Raw genomic sequence first — 13,588 nt, forward strand, 5'->3', positions numbered from 1 at the left:
GGCTAGAACTGATCATTCTGAGGAAAGGAAACATTTTTTAGGGAGAATGGAGGAGGATTAAAGTATGGAGAAAGAGGAAAGTCTGTTTGAAGAAGGCTCGCACAAATCACATACCTGAGGAAAACAGCTAATGTGTATCTTCTATGACTTTATATTATTATTCAAATTGGTGAATTCCCTGACATGTAATTCCTAATAATCCAAATTTATTGTTCTCAATAGGACATTGTCCACTGCCAGCAATGGCTCTTTGTCACTGAGAGGCATGTTTTACTGGGCCCATCAGTATTTTAAAACCCAGAAGTGGCCTCCCCACACACAAAGGGTACATGCTCCCCATCTCTGAGGTCTTGGCACCTCCCTAGGATCCTACAGCCAGCCCCTTCACCTCACACAGGCTGGTCCTTGGAGGTAACATTTCAGCAGGCAACCCTGTTTTAAGTGATAATAAATAAAACAAATTCTAATTCAACTCCCTCATTGTCTAAAACATAGTATTTCTGTGAAAATGCTTTTATTCAGAAGGTACAATGATAATAATAAGGAAAATCAGAGTGTTTTGGTTTATCCCAGAGGTTCAAAAAGTACAAGACTCTTCAAGACTCCTTCCAGCTCCAGGATTCTCAGATTCATCTTGAAACATATGAGGGGAACATTCAACATGCCAACTGCTTCTTTTTTTTTTTTTTTTAAAGATTTTATTTATTTACTTGAGAGAGAGACAGTGAGAGAGAGCATGAACGAGGAGAAGGTCAGAGAGAGAAGCAGACTCCCCATGGGGCTGGGAGTCCGATGTGGGACTCGATCCCGGGACTCCAGGATCATGACCTGAGCCGAAGGCAGTCGTCCAACCAACTGAGCCACCCAGGCGTCCCTGCCAACTGCTTCTAAATCAAAATTAGAATAGTGCTCTCTAAGGTCTGTGAAGCCCGTTCTCAAAGAGACTTTGCATGCAATCCTTGCAGAGAGCGAGACTTTATTACAGATGAGATAAATATCTTAGCTAAAATCACAAACTACCAGTTAGTTTTGATGGAAATGGAATGTCTCCTGATTCCCAGTCCAGGGTTCCTTCTAGAAATCTTTATTCTTTCTCCTGGCTATGATCCCTGGCCCTATTCCCTTAAGGAAGCTGTATCTTCTCTGAGAAAAGTGCATCTCACTTGGATGATGCTTTACCCAATCATACTTCTGAAACAGATGCCTGAAGAATGTGGTAAGTCAAGCAAGCCACATTTAAGTAGCAAACACTATGCCAGAAGATTCTATAAATGAAAATACTTCCGAATAAACCCACAGACAAAAGCGCTGGATATTTCCACTCTCTTTCTCTCTTATTCCCCTGTTAGAGTATTGGAGCACTAGCATGTCCCCAGGGCAATATAAAACTACAAGAAAGAGAGGGCTCCATATTGATAAGAGACAGAGAAAGGCGCCTTTCCTCAAGCGCCTAGGTTTCTAATACATTTCTGCATTCGCCTGTTGTCAGGCTTTACTTTCTTCCTTTTTGCATTTTTCCACTCCAAGCTTTTTATTTAACTCTCAGAGCACAGTTAAAGTCTCCAGTGAAGCACAGAGCAGGACAAAACTTAGCAAAAAGCCAGGAGCAAGTAGAAGAGGCTGCCGTCACCAGAACATGGGCTTGCACCATGTATGGCATTGTTAGACATTTCCCCCTTCATGTCCTCTGCTCTCTTGGGCCTATGGTACCTGGGGTGGGGACTGCTCAGAGTGTTCCTGCCACATATTCAGCCCGTTCTTCCCGGAAATACCCACCACATGCACACCAACTTTAATTTCATGCCTGGGAAAGAGCTCTGTAAACCATTCGGAGGGATTTTGTTTTCTTCAAATGAACCACCAATCCTGAAAAATACCTAAAGGCCTCTGTCCAACAGTGGTTGCCTATGGTTTTGTGGTGTGGTTGCTGAGGGGTTTTTTTTGGGGGGGGGGGGGCATGGCAGGGGGAGGAACTATCAAAACACATGTATACACCGGCACAGATTTTATACCTCAAAGACAGAACGGACTATTGAGTAGTCAAATTTATATATTTCATTAATACTATATACAAAAATATTTTCATCAGTAAGGAAAGAAAAATGTTATTAAATCATGATTGAAGATAGAGATAACCGACATAAGAATTATAGGTATTCTTACTTGCCTTTTTTTAGAAAGTACATGATATCTTTTGACTATGAAAAAAAGCACACGCATAAACTTCCATATAACAGGGTTATAAAATATACTATATAATCATAAAAGGTTAGATTCTAGTCTTCTAGATCATACCCTTTCTACCATAAAAATTCCTTCAACCTCATTTTCAAATAGACATCTTTACCTAATTTCAGCCTCCTTTGAAAACTACAATACTTAGGAAAGCTATAAATGTGTGAAAATCACATTTTTCCACTGAACTACAAATGACTATATTTTAATACACCCCTCTTTCACTAGCATACTGAAATTACAGTGTAAACATTTTGGCATTTAACAATATATGATCTCGTGCCATCTTTCTTTTATCTATTTAAATATAATATACTCTAATAATGGATTATTAAAAAATTCTTTAAGGAAAAGAAATAATGGTCACCTTAAGGGGACACAGAGCCAAGGGAACATTTTTATTAAGGAAAAACTGATATTTGCAGGCATAATGGGAAAGAACCAATGAACACAGAGAATTTGAAGGAAGATAGATTGATTGATCATTGTTGGTTTTTGGTTTTGGGTTTTTTTTAAACGATTTTAGTAGAGCAATTAGAGCAGAGGAAAGGCAAGGTCAGTAACACAGCATGGAGAAGCCTAGAGATGAAAAAGAAGCCATGTGGAGTCTTTTGGAGTCTTTCCCCAGCGAGTTGCCAGATGAGAAGTAATCTCTTGAACGTGATGAAAAGACATGGCAGGCTCCCTCCCTTCTCCTTCTTCCCTCCTCATATTTCTCTGGTTGGTCTGTAGAAATGGTTCGAGAGATTAGGTGGATTTAAAGTGGAGAACAAAGGGTGAGGCTAAGAGATTTTAGCTCAGTTGTCCAAGTGTGGAAGTCAGAAAACACCAAGTCGCCTCTTGGGGACTTGAGCTCTGAACTGGGACACGGCCCGAGGACTACACAGCAGTGAGACCTTGAGTGGAAAGCAGGGATCTTGATTTGGAACCTCTTAGGTGGGTTAGGACTATATGATTATCTCTCAGGTCTCCCCCAGCTCAAAAGTCATGATTTTCTGTACTTTATTCCAAGTGATATACCAAGCGGGGAGGGGTAAGAAGATAAGCTTTGAAGAAGGATAATGGTCACTGTACAAAAGTTCTTTGTAAGAATTCCAGTTATAAATGGATTCGATCTGTATTCTTTTTAACTATTAAAGCATATTTCACTTAAAGAACCCAAAACACAGGAATCAACCATCTCAAATATAATTCAGTTTGTTTGGTTTTTGCCAGTACAAGAACTCATTGTTTTAGAATGCATTTTCAAATGCCCTGAATTGGCCGCTACCAAATACATAAAAAGTCGACTACTGTAAATGTGCTTATCATGAAAAATTCCATCTGGGGTGAAGACTCTTCAAATACTGGGAACACCTAAAGAGAGCAGAAACTTCTGCCCTCAATTACAAGTAATAGCAGTGGGGAGAGGGGGATTCAGTGTGGGTCAAACTACCTCAGACAACCTCTGCTTAGAGCCTAATAAAATCCTATTAAATCTAAATCCTCCCTGTGCTGTAATCCTCTGGCCCAGTTTCCTTTTCTCTCTCGCTGTCATATCACATAGCAATTCTGGACTCTGAAAAATAAAGCAAACACCCAATAGCCCCTGACTTTCCTGGACCTTGTCCTAGGGCTCCCTCAACCTGCCATAGTTTTTGACTCTGGCTCATTCGTTGATGACTGTCCATTATTCAGTAAAGCAGAATCTCATTTCGTCCTGCCAAGTTGTAGGTCACCAGCTAACACAGAGTGCGCACCAAGAAAATTCTCCCCATACATACATTCCAAATAGTTTCAGGTTTTGATAAGTGCACATTTTAAAATAGTAACAAGACAGCCGAAAACTGTCAATAATTCCTTGAAATAGTTCCATCATGTTTTTACATTTTAATTTCACAAGAACCAGCTGCCGACTAAGTCATACCCAAGTGCCATGCAATGGATAAGCAGAAAAAAATGGAGTAGAAAAATCAAAGTTAATATTCATATTCATACCTAGTATTATTTGTTTGGAAACTTGATTTTTAAGGTTATTTAAGAAACTAAACCACTATTGGTAAGGATTTGGAATGTAAAAATTACAGCTTTTGAAAATTATACCCAGTGTTGAGACAATAGCTCACTGATGACTGAACAGAGAAGTTTCTTGCACACATTGAATGATTTGTTGAAACACGAAAACTGGACCACTCTCGGGGAGTCTCCCCAACAACCCAATTAATCACTACAACCTTGGTAGTATGCCCCACCCTTTCACACCACTATTTTGTTGAAAGCTATCAAGGGACAGCTCAGTCAAGATTTCTCACACAAAGTCCTAAAACTTAACTAAAGTAAATGCAGCCCCAAGATGATCCAACCACTTCTCTGGGGTAATAGTCTAAAGCAGAGATTTTACATGCTCTGAATCTAAGAACCTTCTCATACTATCGAAGTTCTTCTCAAGAAATGTTCCTGGGGAAAAAAATTTTTTTTACGTTTTTGACCAACATGCCTCAGTCATTTTCTGTGGAAAAGTAAGTACTTGGGGAAGTTGTGCTGTTGAGTCTGTACTTGTCTTTCTAGCTGTAGTAATCAGAATGAGTTCCCTCCCAGTAGTTTTTCAAATGCTTTCAGTGAAAATTTTCAGATATGAAACCTGTAGCATAATGAAAGTGAGGTGATGACTGCCTTTTGAAATAACAAGAAAAGCTTCTTTTGCCAAAATGTCCTCCACCCATCTGTGCATGGCGTAAGATACGCAAAATGCAATGAGGGAAGTACCAATAACATTCCCTGTAGATCCACGGATCTCATAAATTGTTGGCATCCTTCTCTGGAGAGAGGGGGCGGTAGTCTTCAGCCAATTTTTAAAACAGTGAATGAACTGCCCCCCCTTCAAAATAAGGTTAAAAGTCATTTTGAAGATGCATTCATGGTAAAACCATGAAGAGTCCCAAAGCAGAGGCTAACAACCAGTTCCAATACTAAAGGTATTACCGAAGAGAGCTGTGGAACTTTTGTGACTTGAATTGTAAATAAAGGTTCTGTCTCAAAACCATGGGGGTTGTTCTAGCCGTATGAGTAACCAGGTTCTTGAATAATAATCAGTTCAGGTCTTGGTGCCCTACAAATTTCATAGCTGGCTGGGCACTTCCTCTCCTACCCAAAACACCGCAAGGTGAGGTACAAACTCAATCAGATCAGCATTTATTATGATCTGATCAAATGATCAGATCATATGATATGATCAAATGATCAGCATTTATTATAATGTTAGCAAAGGCTCAGAATCAACAATCTGCTTGTCTCCTAGAACATAATCCTTGTGCTGATTAGGACAAAGCACTCTTCTTCACCAGTCTACAGAATGGGCCACAAAGTTGTACTATACACATGACAGAAATGGTGAAAGCCACGGGTTCTTGAGTTAGTTGAGACTGGTATCTTGCCTTCAAGTCAGTGGAATAATAGCAGCACTTAAGTGATAACCTAACACTATAAAGTTCTAATTTCACATTTATTTTTTATGAACAGAAAAATAATGTAACACTTCCTTACATGTAAATATAATAATCCCTCTAACAAATGGTACCAGTGTTGTATGAAGATTTAAAAGTCTGCATTTTCTCATCCATGAGTAGGTAAAGGATTTTAGAAGTACATAATAAAAACCTACTGGCTTAAAGTAGTTTACTGCTCACACATTTCTTATTGCCACAATCAGTTCATCATCAAGAGAAGATGTCATACTGATAAAAATAAAAAGTGAGCTCTTCTAGAAGCCCTGAAAAATTTCAGGAAGAAGAAATTTTTAACTTGAAATCTCTCCCCTCTGAGCAACTACTACATATTTACAGTCCATATTTACAGGTAACAAGAGGTGACTTATGAGAAGTAAAAATGAGCGCCCCTCCTACACCTCAGGTGAGAGCATGAACTGCGTTTCTACCGACAGAACTATTTGGCAACAGTCTTCAAAATTAAATTGGGTCAGGAAAACCACTTCTACGCATTTATCCTAGGAAAACACGTTGACCTTGCAAAATGGCAGAATGACAGACAGTAAGAGTTGACACGTATTGAGCAATTCTCTGTGTCGGGACTATTTGAAATACCTCACACCATTAAACCTTCTCAACAATCCTGTGAACTCTACTCCCTTCTTTCACAAATAAGGAAACTGAGTCACAAAGAAGTAATCAAGGTCTAATCAGGGTCATACAGATGTCCTGAGATCTGTCTGATCCAGACACAATCCTTTTAACCACTAACCTAACTACAGTGATATCCTTTGGTGTCGAGGGTAAACAAGTGGAAAGATCTTCAATATCCACCAGCCATGGCCTAGTTATATAAGTTAGGCACTTTTATATAATGGAATCCTAGGTCACAATTTAAAAAAAAAAAAAAGAAGAAGAAGATGAAGAAGGCGGCAGCTCTGATATCAAAAGGCTGTTGGAATACGGACAGAACATCAAGTACCATATGCCACCGTTTGTACAAGAAAAAAAGGAATGTGTTACTCTGTATGCCTGTACGTGCACAGACCATCTGTCAAAGTCCCCAAGAAGGTATGTAAGGTGCCTTAGCCTGCCTCAGTGGAGTGGCATGGGGTGGCCCCGGGGACAGGGGAGGCAGGAAGACTTCATTTCACTGTGTACCTTTCTCTGCTTTTTGAATTTGGTACCATATTCATGTTCTACTTAGCAAAAACATTTTTTCATTTGAAATACAAGCCAATGGGGGCACCTGGGTGGCTGAGTGGGTTAGAGCCTCTGCCTTCAGCTCAGGTCGTGATCCCAGGGCCTGGGATAGAGTCCCACATCAGGCTCTCTGCTCGGCAGGGAACTTGCCTCCCTTCTTCCCTCTCTGCCTGCCTCTCTGCCTACTTGTGATTGCTGCCTGCCAAATAAACTAATAAAATATTTTAAAATAAATAAAAATAAAATATAAGCCAATGAACATCCCAAACCAAAGGAAAGTACCCAAGTCCAGCTTAATATAGCAGTTACAGTGCGCCAGAAGTCTCTTCTTCATCTCGCCAGGAAGGGAAAGGTGCCCTGCAATAATTACAGCCCGATGGGTATGAGTAGGGATTGAAGAATATCCTAACATAATATGCCACTTGAATCAATTTTAAGGAGCAGAGAATGTTTGAAAACATTCAAGAGAAAACACACAAGGGGAAAACAACTACATCTACACTTACGAACTGTTAACTTCCAATGGAATAAATATGAGCAAAAATGACATGGTAAGAAAGCGGAAAGAATTCAGAAGAGTGGCAGTCTTATTCTTGAGGACCGCTTTTCTAATGTTTATTTTAATATTATCATGCAATAATACTTATTGGGTTACATTTCTGTAGTTTACCTTTCCTTATGGGAGTCATAGCGCTGGGAATACGAAAAGTTAACGCTCTGCCAAAACTTCCGTCAGTCTAGATCACTGTTTCTCCAAAAGTAGTTGGAGGAATCCTGGGCTCTCCAGGGTCTCAGTCATTTTTCTAGGATCTCTTTTGAAGAAAAAACAAAAGCCGTCTAAGTAAATATAGCTCACTGTGACAATCTCTCATTTCAAGAGAAGCTCCCGGCACTGCGGTTTACAGAAGCTACAGAGACCATGAGAGGGGAGAAGGTCAGAGGGAGAAGCAGACTCCCTGTGGAGCTGGGAGCCTGATGAGGGACTCAGTCCTGCGACTCCAGGATCATGACCTGAGGTGAAGGCAGTGGGTTAACCAAGTGAGCCACCCAGGCGCCCCATCATCTGTCTTTTTTTAATAGGTTTTTTTTCTAACTGTACAAACCTCAATCTTTCGAACTCATATTTGCCATGAAAACCAAAGATCATGATGCACCTACAAATGAATTTCTTCGACTTTCTCTGAAAAATACCACCCCGGTGAGCACCAGCTCCCCCACCCTGTAGGCTCCCTTTTACCACTAGCGTTGTCCTGTGGAAGTCCGGTACGGAACTTGGTAAGAGACTGCTTACTCCTGAACAGAGCCACGCTTTACCTCAAGGTGAGGTACACTCTTGAGTCTATGTCTCCCTGAGCAGAGAGAGGCACGCGCGCGCAAGCACACAAGTCTAGCTCTGCACACAGACGTAAATACTAATTATTAGTGGCTGCCTCTTCAGAGACACTAGAGTAGAAGAGCCATATGTAATTTGCAATTAACAAAGGGTAATGGAGGCTCTAATTTCTGCTTGGGGGGTCCAGAATTTAGGCTGTGATGCCTTTTCAAGAATTTAAGTAGAAGCTGAAGCCACTTGCAGGAAGCAGTCCCTCTGTTGCGCCAGGAAGGCTTACTCACTGGATGGCTGCCAGGCCCCTGAGCAGACCTGCGGAGAGGCTGTCCTCATGGGGAGGAAGGCACTAATTTATCTATAAGCCTCCAGAAGCAACTGGGTAGATCGTGAGTCTTCCACATTCTGCTTCAGTTCCTCTACACTTGCCTCGAGAGAGACTGGCACAGACTGGAATGGTTTCAGCCTACCCGTACTTCTTTAATTAAAACTCTTCTCCACTAAATTAACATGTGTGTATCAGTGTCTTTTGTACAGAAGGGAAAGAAAGAGAAAGCAAAAGCGAGGAAAGAAAAATCAAAGATGGTGTTTTAAATTCGGTTTTGCTGGAGACACATTTTGCAATGGGCACCATTTCTCCCTAGAGTTAGTGTTTCAGGTAGAAAACAATGAGCAAGAGTAGACAAGGGTCCCTACTTTTCCCTCAAAGCATCCGGCACTCTAGAGCTAATTAAGTTCTAAAATCAAAGGAGCTGTGAAGAGAATATGGAAGCAAAGGCATTCCTCTTTTTGGAAGAATAATTTTATATAATATTACCATATATATGCATAATAATTCACTTCCATTTTAAATCCTGCAGGATTAGCAAAAATTGATGATCTGACTCGGTACCATTGGAATGGAATTGCAATTTACCTGTTGCAAAATGAGGCTCTAACGTCAATGCACAAGGCAAGACACGCAAATACTCACAATTCTTTTTCTCATGAAGCTGGAGAAATACCTGAGTATCCCAACAAAGCAGTAGGCACTTGGATGTACCCCCAAAAAGTGCATCTTCAAATGCAAGAAGGACTCTCACCACACTGAGACATTCACACGATGACAGGCAGGTAGAAAGTAAGGCCAGGCAAGAAAAGAGCAGAACATCTACAATTCCCTTAGAGCAAACTCAAAATATCTGAAATTTTTCAATCATTGTTCTCTTTCTTTCTGATTTTTTTTTTTTTGTCAAGTACGTCCACAGTGGATGAAGTTACTGTACAACACAGAGTAATTCCCCTGGAGGAGCTCCACAAACATTAATTACACAGCAAATCTGCACTAATTCCGAGTAAATTATATTTCCTGCTTTCACGGAAAAGGAACATAGGTAAACCATGCAGGAGACAACGCAAGTAAAATTAAAGACAGATTTTTTTCATCCAGTCAACATGGCTCTGTTTCTACAGTATTTTACATTTATGCCCACAAAAATCGCATCGAAACATTGCAAACTACCAGTTCAGTAATAAACACCATCCTCTGGAGAAGGATCTCCCCAGAGGGGAGAAGAATGATGACAGAATGCAAACCCAACAAACGTCAGGCCCGGTCGTGCTAATGTTAGTATTTATCTGATGAATCAATAGTGAAATTAGTCACAATAACTTTGGGCCCTGTCACACAATTGCTCATTTCTAAGCTCTTTCTGTGGGAAATCTAAGAGAATTTTGAGTTTCAAGTCTGACCATATTTAGTTCTGAGGGCTTCTGGAAACATACTTATTATAATTAAGGTACATTTAAAATATAAGTATTTACCTTATCACCAGAAAATCTCACGTTTATACTGAAAGAATAAAACGATTCTCCCCAAAGAGCTGCCACAACCTTTCTCCATTGTGTGCTGAGAATTTAAGTATTGAAGTATGAAAAAGGTAAAGGCTGCTATAATGCCATAACTAAGTATTTTATATGATTATATCACAATAACATCTTTAGTCTACCATAATCAGTATTCTATATTTGTTGCCTGCACAAAACTATAATTACTCGTTGATTTGATCAAAATTACTAGGTGACTTGGGCAATTCAGTCTGCCAGCCAGCCTTCAGGGTAATTAGTCAAATCAACAGTATATCAAAATGACTAATATGTTTCTGAATCATAGATTAGACTATCGGCAACATCGTGGCAAAGCTCAGATTCAGTTTCAAAACCTCAGTTCATCTTGTTTTAACTCCTTGGACTATTCTCCTCATAATTTAATTTACTCTGTACACAAGTTGAGAGTTTTTCCTCCCCTTCGAGGGAAAAAGGAAAGTGACAATAAAAGCCAAAGTACAAGATTCAATAAAATCAGATACTCTTGTTTCAAAAAACAAGGGGAGGTGGGGAGTTGTTTCTTTATTGTGTATAGGGGGTATAGCCAAGGAAAAAGAAGCAAAAATAGATTCCTACCAATCAAACCACCTCTCAGTGCTTCAAATTCCATTAAAGGCCACAATTCTGTTGATTTGATGCCAGATGCCTCTAAAATGTTCTTACCCAAGAAAAGTGTGTTTTTGAAAGAACAAGGAAAGCAATACATTTAAAGGCTGGAGAAAATTTTCTTCCATTTACTTGGGTCAGTGAAACATCCATCATACAGAGACACAAACACCTTACAGAATAAAAGATCAGAGGAGTTACACTAGTAGAAGATCTAAGAGCCAGTGCCTCTGGGGGAATCAAACAAGTAACTGTCTGAACAGATCCCCCTGTGATTTCTCTCCTAAATCTGGCTTATGTGATTGGGGGAGTAAAACCACAAAGCAGAACATGCTAGCCAAAAAAAATGTGATTAAAAAATCATTAATTCTACTCTCTCTCTCTCTCTGGAGAATCTTTTCAAAGTCGTTAAATAGAATAACTATATAATGAAAATTTTTTTAATTCAAAAATGTTCAAATTATCTACACACAAACTATCACCAAGCATATGAAATGAGCATATGCTCAGCATAACAGCACAACCAGTATAAATAATGGTAAATATATTGGCTACATTGTTACAAAAGTGCCAAAAGGACCTAAATGCATTTAACAGAAGCTCTCAGATCTAATTCCACCTGATGGGCAAAAAACAAAACAAAAACCACTCTGTCCACCCCATCACATGTAAAGTTCAAAGAATAAGTTATCACTAAAAGTTGAGGGGGGTAGAATTCAAAGCAAATATGTAACATGTCCTGTAAAATTTAGCAAAAAAATTCCAGCAACCCAGGGCTCTTGGGTGACTCAGTTGGTTAAGTGCTTGCCTTCGGCTCCAGTCATGATCTTGGGGAACCCCATGTTGGGTTCCCCACTCAGCAGACAATCTGCTTCCCCTCTCTCTCCCCTCCCCCCACCACTTGTCCTCTCTCTTTCTTTCTCTCTCCCTCTCAAATGAAAAAATAAAATCTTTCAAAAAAAAAAATTCTAGCAACCCAAAACCTCTGGTTGCCAGGATTAAAAACATTATGCTGAACACCTACTAAGTCCCTGCCTTCAATCTGTCCTATCACTCTCTTTTTTTCTCTAAACCTCTTCATCCCACAGCAACATAGTTTCTACTTTGTGTTACAGCTGTTGCAGACCCAGACTCTGGTCTTCTTGAGGGTAGGGATCACATCTTCTTGTATTCATGGGTGATTCAAGAAGCACTTACCCAACTGCCCTAGATGTGTGGAGCATGTAAGATCCAGTCTGAGGGGCGCCAGGGAGGCTCAGTGGGTTAAGCTTCCCCCTTCAGCTCAGGTCATGATCTCAGGGTCTGGGATTGAGCTCCACCTCAGGTTCTCTGCTAAGCAGGGAGTCTGCTTCCCACCCACCACCCCGCCCCCACCAGCCTGCTTCTCTGCCTACTTGTGATCCCTCTCTCTCTGTCAAATAAATAAATACAATCTTTGGGATGGGGGGGGGGGGCTGGGGGAATAAGCAGCTCACAGTAAGGAGAGGTTTGCCTGGGCAAGGAATAGTCAGAGCTGGTGAAATGAGCTGCCAAACATGGGGCATTCGCTCTGCACAGCAGCTTGTGAAACTTGTCTTTTTCATTCTCAGGGCCACTCAGTGAAGTAGGGCCTATCATACCCATTTTATTGTTGAAGGAACTGAAGCTTACAGAAAAGTGAATGTTTACATGAAGGGACAGAAGGACTAGGAGGACTAGATGACAGAGAAGGGGAGCCATGGTCAGGAAAAGGAGTCGGAGTGGCTTCACCAAAAAGGGTTCTTTCACGGATACCATGTTTGTACAAGAACATATCTGAGAGTGACACAAGGCAGCAATTACCTTAGCAAATGAGGCATCTGTGATAAAAACAGGATGTGATTCCCAGCATTCTGGCTCCTAGTGAAATATCTCCCTTCGTTATTTATTTGACCGTGATGTCAAGAGAACAGTGTCATGGAATTTGTACGGACCACAAATCCAACTCTTAGAGAGATTAAAAGTTTGGTAATAAATAGGGCGCCTGGGTGGCTCAGTGGGTTAAGCCGCTGCCTTCGGCTCAGGTCATGATCTCAGGGTCCTGGGATCGAGTCCCACATTGGGCTCTCTGCTCAACAGGGAACCTGCTTCCCTCTCTCTCTCTCTGCCTGCCTCTCTGTCTACTTGTGATCTCTCTGTGTCAAATAAATAAATAAAATATTTTAAAAAAAAGTTTGGTAATAAATAAAACAATTGCTTGAAGAAGCTATAGCCACTAGTCAACCAGTCATTGCTACTGCCACACCATATCACTCAAACAGTCTAGAGAACTTGGGGTGTCAGCCACTAGAGAAGCTGTTCTATTTCCCTGCTTACACAAGGTCTAGCTATGCAAATAAAATCCAACGGGTTTGTGATTCCAATGCATGTTAGAAAGATGAACAAAACTGATTATCCTGCCAATTAAAAAAAACAAAAACAGGAACATGAGCCATGTAATATATCCCAATTCATCACTTCAGTTCTAAAAGAGGGGATATATCAAAAGATGCGTTACCCAAAACGCTGATTCAAAACATGTTTGTGTTTGCTTTTCATATGGCATATACTGATCAAATTGTGGAACGGCTCATAAATTCAATTACAGATCTACCACAATTTTTTGTATATAATTTAAATTAGCAAATCACAATGTAACTCCATGTGTTTTGTATAACTGTTTATGAATTATAAAACCATGCAGTATTTTAAATAAAAATTCAGTCATTAATCCTTACATTAAATCCCCTCTTCAGATCAGCTTCTGCAATCTGGCTCCTAGTTACACAAAATTTCTATAGACCATGCTCATCTCCATGCAGCATGCTTCCAGACTTTTCTTTAGATAATTACAATACAAAGCACATGCCTGTGTGAGCAATTTAAAAAT

The 13,588-nt window shown here is 40.2% G+C and overlaps 1 protein-coding gene across 4 annotated transcripts in view; it reads right to left on the reverse strand.

Annotated features, from left to right (window-relative positions):
- The window catches only part of FHIP1A (FHF complex subunit HOOK interacting protein 1A), a 235,322-nt gene that overhangs the window by 86,975 nt on the left and 134,759 nt on the right, over window positions 1–13,588 (reverse strand). The window contains exon 3 of one of the 4 annotated variants that reach the window (XM_013059168.2): window positions 7,573–7,714. The exons of the other annotated variants lie outside the window; for them this stretch is intronic. The gene's annotated coding sequence lies outside the window, so the exon portion shown is untranslated. The remainder of the gene's footprint in view (window positions 1–7,572; window positions 7,715–13,588) is intronic. 4 annotated transcript variants of the gene reach the window in all.

This window comes from Mustela putorius, unplaced genomic scaffold (assembly GCF_011764305.1).
Source record: "Mustela putorius furo isolate JIRA1106 unplaced genomic scaffold, ASM1176430v1.1 tig00000242_pilon_pilon_pilon, whole genome shotgun sequence".
In the NCBI taxonomy this organism is placed as follows: Eukaryota; Metazoa; Chordata; class Mammalia; order Carnivora; family Mustelidae; genus Mustela; species Mustela putorius.